Source organism: Camelus ferus, chromosome 15, assembly GCF_009834535.1.
Source record: "Camelus ferus isolate YT-003-E chromosome 15, BCGSAC_Cfer_1.0, whole genome shotgun sequence".
NCBI lineage: Eukaryota > Metazoa > Chordata > Mammalia > Artiodactyla > Camelidae > Camelus > Camelus ferus.
The window spans coordinates 42,796,636-42,815,759 of NC_045710.1; the positions used below are offsets into that span (position 1 = coordinate 42,796,636).

General features: G+C 39.4%; 1 long non-coding RNA gene across 1 annotated transcript; it reads right to left on the reverse strand.

Annotated features, from left to right (window-relative positions):
• Positions 1-687: 687 nt before the first annotated feature.
• Positions 688-17,867, reverse strand: LOC116668848. Its single transcript, XR_004326042.1, has 3 exons — positions 17,456-17,867; positions 1,272-1,467; positions 688-920 (listed from the first exon to the last, which is right to left on the reverse strand). It is a non-coding gene; the product is annotated as an uncharacterized LOC116668848 (long non-coding RNA).
• Between the last annotated feature and the right edge of the window lie 1,257 nt (positions 17,868-19,124).

Genomic DNA, 19,124 nt, shown 5'->3' on the forward strand with positions numbered 1-19,124 from the left:
TGTAATGTAAATGATACTCACGATGGGTCTAATTCAGGAGGCATCAGGCATTCTGTAGTGACAGCATCTGCACAGGTCACTGTGCTTTTTCCATTACTTTTCACAGAGTCTTTTAAGGACAATCTAGAGCAATGGTTTTTAAGAAAACTCTCTCCTCCCTTTTTAAAAATATTTTTTAAAGCAAATCTGGCATTACCTCCCCTGAAATAAAATCTTACTCAAAATGTCAACAACCCCAACATATGAAAAAGGTAAAAATACAAGTGAGAGACCCACCCTGCTGGTTTCTCCTTACTCACCATATATGGTGGCCCCCATGGCAGTGTCCAAGGCCATTACAGAGAACTCTAGGGCTCCTCGTTGGAAAAGCGATGACTCAGATACGTAGGGAAGGGAGAGTTTTCAGCTGCACCTGACAGATGTGTATACACACACACACACACACACACACAAAAGTTGCACTCACTAAATAAAGATATAAACACTATACATGTAAATATTTATATCATTTATAATATATAATATATAAATTTAGCATTTTAAAGTTTAATATAAATATACACATGTCCAGAGCTATACAAGTAGATCACTCTTAAACTGGCTGGTAAGGACAAGTAAAAAAGATAGAAACCATAATTTGGTTCCATATTGTGATGGTAGGAAACAAGGGGTGATATATTTTTTCCTCTATTGGACATATTTTCAGAATCTTGCGTGGGGATTTATACGCGTACCCTGTGCCATTTATAACAGTGCTACAAATAACTAGGATTATGCTCATTAGCAAACATTGCTACTTTTCTGAAGGGGATGCCAGCAGACATGGCTGAAAGGAAAGTCTTTTTTAGACAGAAGAGACAAACCTGGAAATAGGAATCTGTATGTTGGTCCTGTGACTGTTTAATGCAGTGTTTCATGAGCTAGAGAGAGAGAGAGAGAGAGAGAAATGATGCTTTGAATAATATCTTACAAGCACCACAAAGAAATCTGACGTTCATCTTAAACCAGACACAGCTGTGATTCTGCCACCTAGTTTCCTAGAAATATGCATTGTAACTGTAGAACTTTCCATGCTAAGAAACTAGGGCCACATGTGATGGTGGAAGGAGAAAATCAACCAAACAGCTCTTTAAAAAAATCTTTTATCGCTACCACTAAGTTTGGACGAGTAATTGACATGAAGGAAAGATAGCTTTTTATAAGGAATTAAAACTTAGTTGTCAAGTTGCCCTTCAATTTTCCTTCATCCCCATTTTACCCCATTTTCTCACCCGTACAGCTCATGTTGTTGTGCTTGTGGTTGTTCTTCTTAAGGGTAATTTTTGCCTCTAAATCCTGAGAAAGAATAATCAGGTGCTCGGGAAGTGGTGTCTCTGTTCATCTCCCCAACACGTGACTGCTTTCTGTCTGGTGCTTTGTCATGGTGCCTCCAGAGCAGACTTCCTCTGCTTCCTTTGTTATCCTCGCCTGATAAATAAACAGCACAAAATTACCGAACTTATTATGGTAATTGAGAGAAGGAAACGAATGCTGAACCTGGTCCCCATCTATTTCCCTGCCACTGCAAAAGTTGGCTAAACCTGCGCAAAACCTCAGATGCCAGTGTAACATCAGCCCCTCTCCTGCGCGCCCCCCCCCCCCCACCTTTCATTCCCGCAGCCCCCACCCTCCGTGATGATTGTTTTCTGTCCATCTTGAGCTGGGTGTCAGTTCATTTAGATTTACATCAAGTAGTAAATTAAAATAATCACTCAGCAAACACTCTGAGCTCAGTTTTCCCTTTCAGTCAGGAGTTGCACGAGCTGCTCGGAGCATTCAAGCAGAAAATATTGCTGTCTAGATATTTGTCCTCTGGGTGATAAAGGAGGCATTGTCTTGGGACCCACTCAGGCCTCGGAGCCGATCGTCGCTGTGCATCACAGCTGTGAAGTGCGCTTTGTTATGTGTCTGAGGACTCGGGTTCAAGACCTTGTTTTTCTTGAAATACCAGACTGATCAGAGCTGCATATGTTCGGGGGAAAGCAGGGGTCGGTGGTTCTCTGTCCACATTTTTACTAGATTATTCTTGGACAGAACTCTGGGAAAATACCCTGCAGCCTAAACCATCCCGAGAGTTTTGCTTTGTTTTAATTCATTTCTTTCTTTCTCTTTCTTGCATCTTTCTTTTTTTCCTGTTCCTTCAGATTCTGCATTGTTACCGTGCTCGAAAATGCTGGAGTTTATCTGCATGAGTGAGAAACAAAGGCTTACAGCACTGCTTTGAACCCGGTGCCATAATGTACCAAGTTATAAACCTGCTTCTTTGTGTTCTCATTACAGTACATCTATCTGCCCATTTAGAAATCAAAATGCAGAGTTCAGTCACCTGGGATGAAATACAGAACGGGCTAAAGAAGTTTTTCACCATTTGTAAATGATCAGTGGAATTTTGAAACAGAACAAGGAATTGATGGAGGTAAATGAATCAGAATTTTTGCTTGGGATGAGATTTTTTTTTTAAAGATAAAAATTATCATTTGTGAATCTCTGAACCATTATGTTTTTGTTGCAGCTTTTTTGTAGGCATATTATTGATGAGTGTTTGAAAGAGTAAGATATTAGTCGCTTTAAGTGGTGAAAGAAAAACATCAAATGATAGGGAGTGTGGTGGTAGGCATCTAAATGAAAATTTGAATTTTTAGTCAATTATCTGAATTTTTCCAATGGTTCCACATGCTTGGCTAATTGAATGCTGTCACTGATTTTTGGCCAGATATCTGGCATTCTGTTGTGTTTGTATTTAAGCCAAGGTATCTATAGCAAAAGTGATATTTGATATATTCCTTCTGTCTGTGTTATGGCTAAATATATACCTTCAATTGTAAAATTCTCTAATCGTACATGGAAAAGGAAGTACAAAAATAAGCAAAAAATCGATATGAAAGAAATGGGATAGGCACATGTATTTACATACACACACATATGGTCACATACATGACTTCCTTGTGAATGTATGATTTTATATTCTTGAATTAAAAATGCATTGCCCTTTGGGGTGTTCTCACTCAGTGGTGTTTGAAGCTGTGACTCCATCCCTGTGACCCCACCACAACCAGTTGCAACTCTCACTCTTTGGACCATAGGCATCTTTCCAGTAAGGCTGGATCTGCAAGAACCAGAGGTGTCATTGCCCTGGCCATGCTAAGCCCTCAGATTGTTCCAAGGCCCGTGAAAATAAATGGAAAGAATCACCAGACCAGAGAGGAAAATCACAGATCATTTCCAGTCATACATTATGGTTCATGATGTTTCGTGCCTAGTAAGTAGCAATTTAGTTCAGCAGTACAGGCTGAAGGAGCCAAGCCAGGATCTTTGGTTCGGATCTGCTTGGGCTCCAGACTCAGGGAACCTTATTGGATGCCCTGCTGAGTCACTTTGAGCAAGTTACTTACCCACTCTGGGGCTTCAGTTTCTCCATTTCTACAATGGGAATATGATCGATATGTATATCATTTGGTGGTCAAAATTATTTAATGAGTAACGCACATTAACTGCTTAGAAGAGTATCTGGCATGTAGCTAATATTCAAAAAGTATTTCATGAATGATAGTGACGACAATGATGATAATAATCCTCACAAATCTAAGGGTAATCCTAAATCCAGGAAATACAACTTGGGTTGGATAGATTAGTCCTAGCTTTTCTAAGACTGATGTACACAGCAGAATTAGGTTGTCCTGAATGAGCATCTCTGTTCAGTCATTGACTAACTGTGTGCATGGGCAAATTACTTAACTTGTCTAAGTTTTCTACATAATAAGATAGCAATGGTCTCATAGAGTTGTTGTAAATATGAAAATAGATGCTGCACAGAAGTTGCAAATAACACAATGCCTGACCAAACAGGGCTGCTCCTCAGGCACGCGGGACCCCAGGTCAAAAAAAAATAAATCTCTTCCTATATAACCATATAAATAGGACTACAAAATTCACAAGCCAATCATCGAAGATTTAGAAAAATGGGTAGAGAAGAAAATAGGCATTTTTTTCTTGTATACAGCATACATGAAAATCCTTCCGTGTCCAGGCACCCTTTCTTCCTGTTCATGTATGGGAAACTTCTCTCCGTGTTTCCTCTCTTGTATTTTTTAACTTTAAGATTTATCATTTCTGACTAAAATCACAACTCCCACAGTGAGAAAAAGATAGCAATGCTCTGATTACTTTTGATGTCATACATCTTTGGAATCCATATCTATTGAAATAACATTGATTTTCTTGCTTCTGTAGTTCCCTTGTACCATTTTTAATGCTAATTATAACATTACTTTTATCACCTCATCATCCACTGTGCTGCCCATAAATACTGGTTTCCAATAATTCTCTTAAACGTTGTTTCTGCACTTCATTGGTGACAACCATAGATATAAGTCTTGCCTAGAGCAAGCAAGAAAATATGAAGAATAACTTGTTTCCTGATTTTGTTAGGTTTACAGTTCAGAAGTCTATAATGCACATGTAGAGCATCACCCAACAATGCTTTCTCTTGAACTAACTGGGCTATAATCATTGCATTCCCTGAATATGTGATCACGTTCATTGTTGTCTGTTTTCCACACACCTCTATCAGCAGGAGGATAAACAAGGGAGGAGAGACTGAGCAAGAATATTCCCATTTGCATAAGAAACGTCTGGACATGGATCAGCCTGGCTTAAACCTACCTGGGACAGCATGATGTGAACGTATCAATTAATTAATTAATCATAATCTTAATGGGAAGGACCTATTGGTATTGTGGAGCAATGATCTAGGAAGTCTTCAGAGGAGATAGTTGTGAGCACCTGGAGGACTATCTGGCACATGGCACAGAGCCTGTGGAAGCGATGGGCTGACTTCTCCAAATGACAACAATGATGACACACTAGGAAAATGACATCTATACCCTCATCACCCTCAGCTACTGCAGACTGAAAGTGGTCCTGTGGTTGGTCAGAACATGGATGAGAGTTAACATGCTGGTCAAATACATGGCTCAAGCCAAAGGTTGGTGGAGGACTGTAGGCAACCTATAGTCCTAAACTCTTACATGATTTTAGAGTCCTACCATTCTGACAGGACACTCCAAAAGAAATACTGCACATCAGGAGAAATCCATTCCCTAGTCCACCCTTCTGCCACTGGCTAGCCATGTGGCCCCAGGAAAGCCCAAGACGACTCTGCAAGTTCAAGCTCCAGAGCTTCTGGGGCATCTGGTTGACCCCATGAGTGAAGGGAGTGTCATAACACCTCGAAAGGAGAAACAGGTCAGGACTCAAAAGGATCCTGATCTGGGCTCAGGCAGATTTGCTAAAATGGCCATAGAGAGACTCACAAAAATTTAAGGAAGTCAAACTGTGGCTCAAATGGGATATTCTCGTTGGGTAGGGAAGGAGAAGGCAGGAAAGGAGGGGTCTATAAAGCAGAGGCGAAAGCCCCAGCAGAAGCGAGAGAGAGAAGTATGAATGGTCTAGTCGCTGAGAGGATGGCAGGGAGTAGGGTGTGGGCTTGTGCGGGGACTGTGGTGGGCACCGAGGTGGACACAGACCGAGGCTAGAGGTGAAACTGGAACATCAGGCTGAGGCTGGCTTTTGAAGACCTTTGAGTATGAACTCTATCTGTTTCTGTAAGCTTTAGGAGCCTATTTTATGCTAGGCTCTGTGTATTGGAGACACCATTCCATGTTTGGAGGAAGGGTAGATTGTTAAAAGATTTTCGGGCCACGGAGTAATCTGTGTTTTCCAAAGTTTCCCCTGGAGAACTTTAGGGGTTCGCTAACAGTGGGAGAGGCCATAGAGAAGATGAATTATGGGGCCGTGGAACTACTCCAGGGAAGAGATGGAGAGTACCTCACTTAGGGGAGCAGAATGAGAATGGAGAGGAGGGCACAACCCATGGATCTCACAGAGGTAAGGTCAGCAGACGAGGAGGACTAACCGGAGGGAGGCTGGAGGGATAGACTGGGTGTTACAATATCTAAGAGATTTATTCATTCAGTCAGTGCCTGCAATTCTGTTGAGTGTGTCCTCAAGTGCCAGGCCCTGGAGGACATGCCTGGTGGTGAGGGCTTCTCATGGGTGAGGGTCAATACATATGATAAATACACAGACTTCCAGGCCTCTCTTAGTAGGCAGGGGCTCTAGAGCCCAGGAATCTGTGTTTTGAACAATTACCTTAGGTAACACTCTTCATCACGAATGTTTGGGAAACACTGTATGAAATAATGTATGTGATTCTGGGCAGAAGGGGCTAATCTCTCTATATAGAGATAAATCGTATAAGAATGCATATACAGGGGATCCTAGTACATTTACATGGGCATCAGAGGCAGAGGATGTTAAAAGGAGGTTTGCTAAGCTATGCTTATGGGGGAAAATAAACGAACAGAAGAAGCTAAAACAATGAGAAAAAAACTCTCCAGAGAGCACCTCTCTCTGGATCTGAGAAATGGAACTGGAAACCTCTGCCAGTAGAAACATCTCCTTTGTTGACTGAGAGATTGGCTTAGTCTCCCATCCAAATCCAGCTTCAGGCTTTAGCTCTGATTATGGTGATCAATATTGCAATTCTTTGTTTTTCAGTGAAGTGCCTGCCTTGAAGCCCACACGGTGTGTATCTGCCACTCCACTGGAAAGCAGATACCAAAGAAGGCAGAGGACCTTCTGGTTGGAAGATGGGAAAGAGAGACAGAAGAGAGTTCTACGTTTACTTCAGTGCCCTCTGTCCTCATCAGAACTGTAAGCAGGTGGATTTGATTTTAGTGCACTCCTAAGCAGGATGCTTGTGTATCCATGCAATCCCCCGCCACTATGAAACACGGTGTCCGCCCACTACCCCATGTAGGCTAGAACCCACATACCTGAATGAGTCTTGGTTTTTATATCTAAGACCTAGCTTTATCTCAGAGTACTATTTATTTATTTTTTTCTCCCAAAGGCAACATAGTTTTAATCTGACTACTTGATTTCTGTCAAAGTTTCGGTGTACTGTAGTGGCTTAAGTGGTTTATCTAACCCAGGTAATGAATACTTTAATAGAAGACTTTTGCAGAGTGCCTTAAACTAAAAGGGTGACTTTAATGATGGAATTTCAGGGAAGAAGAGATATTTTGTTTAGATGGAGAGAAACAAATTAACCAGGACAAGCAGAGGAGGAATAAAAGTTTAGGAAACAGTTCATTTTATAACTAAACTAAAATAAAAAATTTTTAATTACAAGTTCCAAATATCAATTCAGGCAATAGCAACTTCTTTATGAACAATTTAGGACATTTAAGTGCGATAACAGACATAAAGCCCCAGCTGCAGGACTTGGAATTCAATAAATACCAGTTTTTCCCTTACACCCTCATCTCTGTCTGTGGGGATGCACGTTGCCCTGCGATCAGTTACTGTGTATTTTTTCTAGGTTATTCAGCTAATCATTCTTTTTAATTCCAAAGAGAGAGGGATGTCAAGAAGAACTGAGTGCCAAGCCTTCAAGCTGGGGATTTATATTTATATTATCTCATTTAAATATTGGCAAATAGTCCTATAAAGAAGTTATGAAAATACAGTCGATGCAGTTGCTATATGGTATAATTAAGATGGGGATTCTGGAACAGTCATTTCTGGGGGAATGCCATGCTGTTCCCTTTGATAATTAGGTAACTTAGTGGCCTTTAGCAACAATATGTCTAGCTTGACTTAGATTTTGATATCTAGAGAACCTTAAACATTGTGGAATTTCGCACCTCACTGGCACCTCTATTTTGCCATTTTCTGCATGAAATAAATACACGATGAAGAAAATGCTCAAGTTGTAGAGCAGGGAGGCTGTGATATTGCTGGGGTTGCTCAGATGCCTCTTTCCCTCTTTTAATTTATGCTGCTCTGGCGTGTCCTGAATGGCAGAGGGCTGTCAGAGAGCTGCATGCTGGCAGAAGAAAGTTAAGCTACCACGCTTTGCTATTCCACATGGACTCAAAGTGACTGCATCTGCTCTGCATTGGAAATGCTGTCAACAGTGTCCTGGCCATTTGTAGGTACTCAAATCACTAACCTTGCCAAAGAATAAGTTTGTGAACCGCCTTTTTGGAGGTCTTGTCTCTGATATTTCAGAAGCATTCAATTATAATTCTGATGCTTCCTTTCATGTGGCAGTCACAGGTTGTCAGCAAGGATAGAATTAAGAGAGGCACATGAAGTGTGCCACGGTGCCTCACGCCTAAGGATCTCTATTTCTTTTGTTCACGGTGACAAATGACAGCCTTAAAGATATTTGTCCTGATTCCTCACTGTCCCTATGCAGGTGAAAACTTCCATTGAAGTCAAACAAGCTTCATTGAAGTTAATGGGAAGTAATGCCCTTGAAGGGAAGGGAGAGCTAGGGTGATTAATTTTAATTAGCCAAACATAAACAAGCATGTGTCTACAAGTAGTGACAGGAAAGCGGATGTGTGTAACTAACTTAGCTTGAGGGGTCTAGGTATGGCAGTTTTGTAGAGAATTGGATAGAACTATTGCAACCCAGACACATAAAAATATCCATAAAGCATAGAATCCACTCTCCATAGGTGTGTCTCTCAGATATACCCTCAAAACATTAATTCAATAAAAAGCTACTAATATATTACCCCATGCCATGCACTTTTCAGGCCTTGCGGATAGAAAGATGAGTACAACTAGCCGCCCACGTGGCGCTAACACTCAGGCTGTGGAAATAGCTCAGTAAACAATGTTGGTTCAAGTTATGCGTCTCCATCCTTCATTTGTTCATGTGTTGATATATTCAAGAAATACTTAGCAAATGCCTTCTAAACGTTTTTGCACTGTTCCTATAACAGGAATGTGCAAAGTGCTGTTGGAATCCAGTGTAATAAGAATTTGATTCAGTGTGGAAGGGTGAGTTATAATCATGCAGGGCTTCCCAGAGATAGTGTGACTTGAGCTCACTTTCACAATAATAATGTTTAGTTAGGCAAAGAAAGGAGAAAGACATAGGACATAGAGACTATATAAGGAGAAGTAGGGAAGCACAGAAACTCAGGGTACGTTCAGAAAAGATATGCACCTCACCAGGGCTCTGGTGTTACGTGCCTGCGGACTGTCGCCCACTAGCCAAATCCGGATTGCCACATGTTCTCGCACAGGCCGTGAGGTACAAATGTTCTTTTGAAATTTTTAAGTGGTTGCAAAAAATCAAAAGAAGACTATTTTATGACATGTGAAAATTATGTGAAATTCAGAATTCCGTTCCCATGAGTGAGTTTTACTGGAACACAGCAACACACATTCATTTCATGTTGTCTGTGTCTGCCTTTTCTCTACCCAGCAGAATGAGATGGTAGCTTTGAGACTGTATGACCCACACAGCCTGAAATATTTACTATCTGGCCCTTTGTGGACGAAGCTTACTGACACCCACCCTAGAGTATAAGGTGCTGGTAGATTGAGACCAAATTGTGATGAAGGTTAAATATTATTTGAATGAATTAGAACTTCATCTTCTGGGACCTGGTGAATATAAAAGCTTAAGGGTTTATTTTTATATTGTAAAAATACCGTTTTGATGAATTTAGCATTCATTTGGTTGACAGAATCTTCCATTCAAACCTAAGTGCCACATGATCACAGAACCATGATTGGGATACCTAACAAGTCTCTACAATTCTTACAGATAATTAAGAGGTAGTTCATACGTGTCAAGGCCTATAGGCCAAAGAGTAAAAATGAGTTTTACATTTAGAAAGTCCCCAGAGTAAACTATTTGGCAGGGACAGTTTCCTGTGGAAGGAAGTTAGACATGTATCTACTTTATGCTATAATGACTGAAGACTGAAAAAAGATTGTCATTTGATTTAAGCTATTATTTCCAATATTTCTGAACAAAAAGAACACCTTCTTTTAGTGCCAAAAAAAGTCACAGGCCATTTTTGTATGACAACAGTTATACACATGTAAGAAAATGAAAAATGCAATCATACATTTTAAATTAACTTAAATTTAAGCTATATTTGTAGACACAAAAATAGTAGTACAAATGTATGTAAACCCCATTCAATCTTCTGAATATGACTGGGTGTATGTGGTTTCAGGAACCTTAAAAAACTACAGGCATTTAAATGTTCAGGGTAAAAAGGCAAGGAGTCAACTGATGTATGTAATTCCATGGAGTAGCTTTGACTGAACTGCTTAATAAATTAACTGTTTTACATTATGCTTGTGTGATTTCTTATAGAGTAAAATTTATTTTTTAAAAAGGCCAAAGAACTAAAAAAAATTGTCAAAAACAATTCAACTACATACTATGATGTACTATGTTATATAACACTTAGACCTAATTGGCTGACTCCTTTCAATAGCTAATTCCTTGAACAGGTAATTTATTTGTCCTCAAAAACAAAAAACGAACAACAACAACAAAAAACCCAAGAACAACAACAAAAAAAAACAAAACAGAAAAAGTGCAGGCTAAAAATTCACCCATACCACACCCTCTATTTGAGTTCTAGTTCTAACCTCTTCACTTACTTTTTATCTAGGTAAATTCTAAAATTAGAATTTAGAGGTCACTTGCAGAACAGATCCAATAATACTAATCTTTTGCAATGCAAGCAAATGTAGATAGCCTGTTCCTAAACGTTTAGGAGATACCTGGAAAATGAAGGATGAAACAGATCCTGGCATTAGGCTGATAAATTGATGATATCATCAAAGTCAATCATGCCAGAGGGGCCCTCAACCACTGAAATACAACACTCTGGCTTTCTCTTCAGAATACTCAGCTGAATCCAGCTTAAAATCGCATCCAGTGACTCCTCTAACATTTTGACTGAGGGGTGATCTGGAGGTCAGCTTTGAGGTCAACAATAGGGCAATGTGATAAAACTTCCATTTCGTTGTCAACCATGCATTTGAATGAATTTCTTTTTCGCAGACAGAATAAGAAGGAAAGGCCAGTAGGGATACCCTGGGTTGTCAATTACTGCGTGTTTTATGTCTTCGGTCGTTGGCCCTAGAACCTGAAGAACTCCTTCTGTCTGTTTGTTTGTTAAGAATTGACCCAAGATTCCTGCTCTCACCCCGGAATATGTAGTAAAGTTCAGGGTTACTATTTGTGTTTCAGTTAATACTACTCCCAATGTCATTCTGTTTACATAGTGTTTTTGACATTTTTATTACCACCACCTTTAATCTCACTTGATTTTTCACAATAGTCTTGTATTGGTGATTCCTCTTGACACATGAAAAACATATTGGGTCATTTATTTTAAAGACTGCGAGTCAGATATTTTGTCTATTTTAATACAGGACATTTTTGAGAGTCAAGAAGACCAAACTATATTCTTCTCAATTATATCTCCCCTACTACACACGCTATAGCCAAATCAAAGAGATTTGGTTGGGTCATGCTCCTATCTGATCACCTTATTCCTAGCTGTGAACATTAAGGCAAAGATGGACTAATAACAGTGTGGTTGGTTAACAGGTAATTTAGCTCAAAGAAATTAATTTAGTTTGTAGCTGGTCAAATGAATTGCAGATAATATATAGCACAAGGAACTTGAACCAAATACATCAAATTAGAAATTCAACAAATACCCATTAAGGTCTTTTTTATGGACAAGACATTAATATAATAGGCCCTGAATGATTGATAATAAATAAGATAGTGCTTTATCTTCAAGATGTCTCACAAACCCATTGAAAGAAATGTCTTAATTTATTGAAGCTCATGTAGAACTTTTTCACTGAACCTCCATTCTAATCTAAGCATTTTCAGGAATAATAAAAGAGATTACTACATTCAAAATTGAGCAGAGTCTATATAACAATCATAATCAACAGGTAGTTACAATATCCTCTAAACTAAACTTTAACTGAAAAGTTTACGTGCCTACAAAGGGCCTAACACTTGATCATAAAAGACTCATGGGACCCCACAAAGAGGTCTAAACATAATTTGCATAAAAATTCAATTCAAGATAACATGCTAGATTGAAAACCGGTTTTCTGATCAGAATACCTGGCTCTAACCCTGTCTCTGTCATGAACTACTTTGATCGTTGATCTTAGGTTACTTAACAAGCATCTTTAAACTGGTGGTGGAGTTGGGGCAGATACTGAGCTAAGGCTTCTTTCACCTTAAAACCTTCATTACTTTAAAAGTATATTGAATTAGTATTACCAGACCTATGTATACACTAGTCCTACCCATGTTAGCTGAAGCCCCACTGATCACTTTCTACTGTAGAGCGAAAAAAATGCAGAACTTTCCTAGAACTACGACTCAGTTTCCTTAGACTTGCTGAGAGTTCTCTTATACCCTGGTAATAGGTATGAGTGACTCTTTTTGATTTTTGCATAGATTAGAATAGATGACTAGAAATGCTGAAAACCACAGCAGAGTGGAGGAGTGTGGAGAAATGAAGAAGCTTTTATCTTTCAACTTGTAATGAGATCATTTTAGCCACTTTACTAGGCCTTTTACATTAAGCACCTCAGAGTATCAAATGCTTATGTTCTTATGAAAAATTTCCTGTTAAGGAACGATCCACTATACCGTTTCTCTGAAATGGAAATAGGAAAATAGACAACTGTTCAATACATTAAAACACCATCCTAACGAATATTTACCAAAAAACCATAAAGAATTGCATTGGTTTCTAACAGAAATTTTCAGCTTTGCTCATCTTAGTCCTTTGTTGGAGGCAAAATGGTAGTGGAATATCAGTACAAGCTATGACCCTTGGAGCTCGAAGGAGTCTTTATCTCAATTGCTTTTAAACAGCGTTAGGCGTGTCCATCCAGAGGAACCAAGGTGGATTGACTGCTGGGACCCCGACTGATAATTCCTACTGTGATACACTTCAATGCCAGCCCCCAGCAAGACACTGGGATTGGATTTAGAGCCAGTGTAAGCTCTAAATGGAGTTTTACTGTGAAACAAAACACCTGTCCTTCATCCCAAGCTAAATTGACAAGCAATAATTTAGTTGTCTAAACTGAGAGCTTTCAGGATTCCAAACTGCATAATGTCAAAAGACAATGTATGAAGTTGCATTTGGAAGGTTCAAAGGTAGAATGCCACGTAGGCAAACATATTAAATGGCTGGTCTTTTCCATTTCCCTCTAGTTCTTTCTTCTCTTTTCTCTCCTTTCCTTTGCTACTTTTTCTATGAGTGTGGGGGTCGGGGAGAGGGGCAGGGTAGGGTGGAAAGGTTGTGACTAACTAGAGAAATTGGTTGGGTGTGGAACAAAGGAAATTCCAGATCTAAAAAAACATTTTCCTCACCTGTGCTTTCTACTAGGTGAGCATTTCCGATGATCAGGAGAACTAATTGGAGATTAAAGGGAGGGGGGAAAAAAGAATATTTGGGCCCTTAAAAAAAAAGAGTATTTGGATGAGATTTCTAAATTCCTACACAGCTCTGTACATAAATGCAAAATAATAAAGCCTGGATTTTGTAGTAACTTTTTCCATACAAAGTATTCTGATTTCTCTATCCACATCAGTTGTATTTGCTAAAATCTGAGTATCTGGTATCATAGCATCCAAATTCAGACCCCTACACCTGACTAAATTTCACACTTCTCCCTCAAAGACTTTAGGATAAATAGCAAAAATTACCATGGTCTTTGTTTCTTACAAACTAAGACCTCATATACCTGGGCATTTATTTTTTCTTTTATTTTGCAGGTTCACATGCTATCACTTCTGTTCTCTTTTCCAGAAGAGTAAATGAAGGAAGCAGGGTCGATAAGCAAAATGTAACAGATGCTACAAAAGTAGCCCGTTAGTTGTATGCAGAGAAATCTGATTGGACTCTGCCAGCTGTCAATTAGCATTTCCGTCTTTTGCTGATGAAATGGTATTTACTTTTCTGCACTGCCATTGGATGAGATGTTTAGTGTAATGAATGCTAAACTGAGCCTAGATAATATTTTTAAATCATAGCTTGAGGCTTAACAGCCCTTTAAATGAATTGTATAAACAAGATAGCTGTTAATTCTCAATCAATGTATCATTAATCATCAAATAGTATTAAGAAATAGGAACTGTCTTTAAAAAGCTCAATAAGCTCTATTAAGGTTACCAAATTATACACTCAGGGGTTGTTTTCTCATTCAGAGAGCATCAAAATTTTAACATTAATATTTGAAGGTATATATTTCTGTGGTCTAGTAACTGAAATATATATATATATATATCTTCATAAATTAATATGGCCTCAAGAAATTAGTAACTACTATAGTCTTAAATCTGTAGTCATTAATAAAAATGGAAAATATGTACCACAGTGAGTCCCACGTGTCTTCAGATTGCCAACACCCACTAGCAAGTATCCTACCAATCTCATGTTAGGAAATTAAGTATGACAAAAACTAGAAAAGTATGTGTAAGCTATTCTTTCCTGAAACATATTTGTAGCAACTTAAAATTCATCTACAGTTACAGTTTCCTGTCCCACAGCCCAGCTCTAACCCCTTCACCTGGAATGGAATTCCAGTCATGTTGGTGCATCCACTTCTCGGTGAGGCACCCTCACCCCCAATTCAGGAATAAATCCTGATTAGTCTAAGGCATTTGTGGAAAATCCACTAAATTTGCTAGTGACTGGCTAAGGGTGTGCCATGTGACATGGTCTGAACAATGGGATGTGAAGATAATTTTGCTGGGAGCTTTTGAAAAACATTTCTTTCCTTTTATAAAGAGGTAGTGGGCTGGACAGCTCCTTCCACGTGACATTTCCATGCTCAGATGTGATTCTGCAAAACATCTGACCATGTGGGGGAGCAGAAAGAAAGAACCTGGGCTCTCTGTGACACTGTTGAACTGTTGATTTAATTAATCCATATTCTTCCTATTGTACGAGATAATAAGTTTTCATTTATCCTAACTGGTACACCACTGACCCTCCTCTTCCTGCTACTGCTGGGAATAATGTTGTGCGTTTGAGAATATTACCACGTACCAAGCTCTACCTAAGATAACAGGCCTACAAAGTAGATTCCATTGTTATCCCTATTTTACAAATGAAGACACCAGCTCAGTGAGGTTAAGTTGTTTTCTGAAGGACACACAGCTATTGACATATAGGGCCAGACAGACTTTGAATCCACATTTATATCTAGACTATTAACTTTTAACCTCAATGTCACATTGCCTCTCAAGGTAAGAGTCTAGGATGGAGGAGTGGAATTTTGAAAAATGTATAAAGGGTTATATCTATATCCATAAACTTAGGGACTTGATATATTGGATAACAGATAAGGTATCAAAGATAATTACAAGAATTTTTTAAATTGAGAGACATGGTGAATGCTGTTGAGGTTAACTGAGGCTGAGACTAAGAGCAGAGGTTTGGGGTTAGGAATTAGAAATGAAATGTAGCTGAGTATGGGGCCTGTTAAAAGAACAGTGTCTGAAATGTGTTCAATAGGCAGTTGGGAATGTGAGACCAGAATTTTAGTTACTATTCCATCACCTTGTCTGGGGGACGGGGGTTATTTAGCAAATGCTTGTGTAGTGAAATCAACTCACAAATAAGCCACCTTTGAAAATGTGTATATGCATGCTCTTTCCCCTGCTTCCAACTTCCACCGCCTCACTCAGATGGATATATAATCAAACATTAATGTAACAAGGAAAGAGAAAATAAAGTATCTCTGCTGGAGCATGCTTTCTTATGCACATGTAGCAATAAATAGCAATGATGAAATCCTTTATCTCCAAAGGATTCACTGGTTATATTTTTTACCTGTACGTTTTCAAACAGAAATTCAAAGTCAAATACACATCATAAATATCTTTATTCCTTTACTGGTATTTTCAGTTATCTAACTAACAATTAGATCACCCCACAAGGTAGTTTTTCAAGTGCTTAGTGTATATTTTCCCTGAAAGCATTAACTGCAAGGGTCAACAGCCTGATGATGCTTTTGGAATGACAACCAAGTGACAACACAATGCACTGATGCTTCTGTTGCCATCCACGTGTTTTAGGCGCATGAGGCAGAGACGTCAGTGAGACAACCAACACAGTGCTCTTGAACAGGAAAGTGTTTTCTCTCAGTGAGATAATTTTTTGCAGTAATAGAATCAAATTGAGGGGGAAATAGCTTGTTTTAGCAGTGAGACACTTACCCAAGCCTCAAGAGTGACAACACAGCGAGCGTCAACCACTGATAATAAAACCAAAAGTCCAGTCAGCCAGCTGCTGTCCACTTATTCATTTATTCCAGTTATTTGTTTACTCATGCACCATTTACTGATTATCTCCAAAGTGCTGGGCACTATACCTATGCACGTTTGTTTTGACTGCCAGACTGAAAACAGTCTGCAGACAGGGAATGTCTCCTGGTCAATTTTACATCCTCAAGGCAGAAGAGAAATGGTTCTTTGAGCTGAAGTGAACTCTACTAGACCCAGGGAAGAGAAGGATCTCAAAAGGAAGTGTGGTCCCTCGGATTCCAGGGTTGCAAATGTACACAGTGGACATGTTAATGGTACCTTAGTTGAACAACCAGGTGGCTTTGATGAACTTGGTTTTCAATGGTGTTCATGGTTTTTGCAGGTAATCAGTAAATAAAGGAGATATCCAACCACTGGATTCATTCATTTCATTTGAATTTCATTTGATTTCACTTCATGTGGTTTCAGTCATTTCAACCAATTGTTTGGTTTTAAAGACCAATACCTTTGTGGTAAGAAAGACCTGAATTCAAATCTTGACCATGTCAGTTTCCCACTGAACATGTGGTTGAACGAGCTATCGATTTCAAGCTTTATTTCTTCACTTTTAAAATAGTGATCAATATAACAACCACCTAAAGGAATATTCAAATCAGATAGTGAATGTAAAGTGCTAAGCATTGCATGGAGTACAGGGTAGATACTCAGCTAAAGGTAATGCGTGTGATTAATTCTTTTTCTCATAATGTTGATGCAGTCTAACCTAAACACTGAGTAGCTATGTAGTATCTGGCCAGGGATTCCTGGTGGCAGCTTACTTTCATTTTCCGTTTCCCTTAGAAAGTACTGGCAGTTAGGTATTACCAGGGGTGCGACTTCTTACTATTGCTTTTTGACTATTATTCTAAACAAGGAAGTATTCCAAGAGAAAAGGCTGGAAATTGTTGATTAATCCAGGCAAGTCCTACATGATGAGTTGCATTTGGTGGATACAACTTTGCTGTATTCCACAGACACAGACAAGCCCAGGAGCTCAGTGCCTCAGTTGGGAAAGTATTCAGCTGCAAATAACCAAACAGGCAAGCACACAGAACCTAGCAGCAGATCTAAGTAGTCTTAGTGCAGTGACTGAAAAATGTCATAATGGGCACAGGCACTGTGTGTGTTTGTGCTCCGTCATCTTCCGTCTATCGGCTTTGGGACTCATACCCTATGGTTGTTATTTTATGATCATAAGATGGCTGCTATTGCTCCAAGCCTTACCTCTGCTTTCCAGACAGAAGACTGGCAAAGGTCTCATCCTTCTGAAGCTTTGTGTTTTCATTCCAGGAGTCTTGCCCTCCTCAGCAGGCTTCCAACTCTTATCTTGCAGGCCAGAAGTGAGTCAGTCGTACACCCATCTTTAGACCATTTGCTGGCAAAAGTAATGAGATTTCAACAATTAATTTTTGATCAAGAGGATACACCGGGACATATCTAGTTTTCACTCCCTTTCTGAACTCACAGGGAAGAAAATAAAGAAACATCTACTGTGAATGGGCCTCCCACACTCCGTGTACCTTGGAAGAAATTGTATGTGGTTAAAATTAAGGACAATTAGGGCATTTACATTACAAACAGGGTGACCCTGGGCAAGTTACCGAGCCCTTCGAGCATTAGTGTAAAATGGGGAAAATAAAATCAATCTGAGAGGTCTGAAAGCTTCTGGCCCAGTCCTTGGGTGCTTGTAGCTTCTCAAAACATGTCTCCCACTGTGAGATGTTGACCAAGTTTACCATAAACTCTAAAACTCAGTTTCTTCGTCAGTAATGGGGACACAATAGTACTGGACTTAATTCTTGCAAAGCAGGCAACATGGCTGCAAATTGTACGACTCAGTGATTGCTGGTTAAGATAACTGAAGACAGTAAGGATGATGCTGAAAATTGTTCACAGTCTTGAATCCCTGCTCTAAAAGGGAGATTCCTTTGGACCTTGAAGGATCCTTTGTCATTGAGAATTTATTCATTTAAACTAAAAAGTAGCACTCAAAGTTGGTAGTCCTTAATTGCATTAGCTCTTATCAGCTAACACTTTAAAAAGGATGGGTGAGAAGTATCTGAGTCTTTTCTGTAATGATTTGTTTACTGGTTTGTTAAGGACAGAAAGGAAATATTCTCCCCTGCCCCTACCCGCTACCCCTGACCCCACCTCTAGATTTAAGAAAATTCATTTATAGGAGCTCCAGGTCTTGTCAAACAGACTCCCTCAAATCCAATTTCTCCCTTATGATTTAAAAAATTTGTTTCAGTATGTCCAGTAGGACTGGCTTCTGCCTCAGGCTAGATGTGCCCACCCAGAATGGTCCCAGGTTAAGCTCTGACTGCAAACTCCCAAGGACACAGACACGGTGGAATTCAACACAGAGGGATAAAAGTCGCCGCCTTCCACCTCCCATGGAGGGCTCTGAGGATTCCTCTCCTCTCACTTCTCATGAAGCTCTGGGTTGTGTTTTGTTCCCCTCCTTTCCACCTATCTCCCTTTCCTCACCTCCTAACAATCATGCCATGTTTTAAATATTCCAAACGAAAAGAACTTTTTCAGTTCTCTAAGAGAGACAGGTTATTTTACTTTTTTCATGCCTGGTGAAGGATTTCTCTAAGTAAAATTCAAGAATCTGGAGAAATCCCTCAATCTTCAAGACTTCTAAAATAGGAGGAAGAACCAGATGGAGTAAAAAACGTTAAAACGTAGTGAGAAAATTCAGATAGTTGGGCTTTCTAATGTCCTAAATCTCCTTCTTCTCCTGGGTTCCCTATTTTGTTTTCCTTACTCCTCACCCCTCTCCAAGTTGACAACCCAATGGGTTACCAAGTATGTCAATGTCATCCTAGAAAACTTCTCTCAAATCTTGTAGTTTTGCTTTCTGGCTGCCCCATGCTAGTTCAGGTAT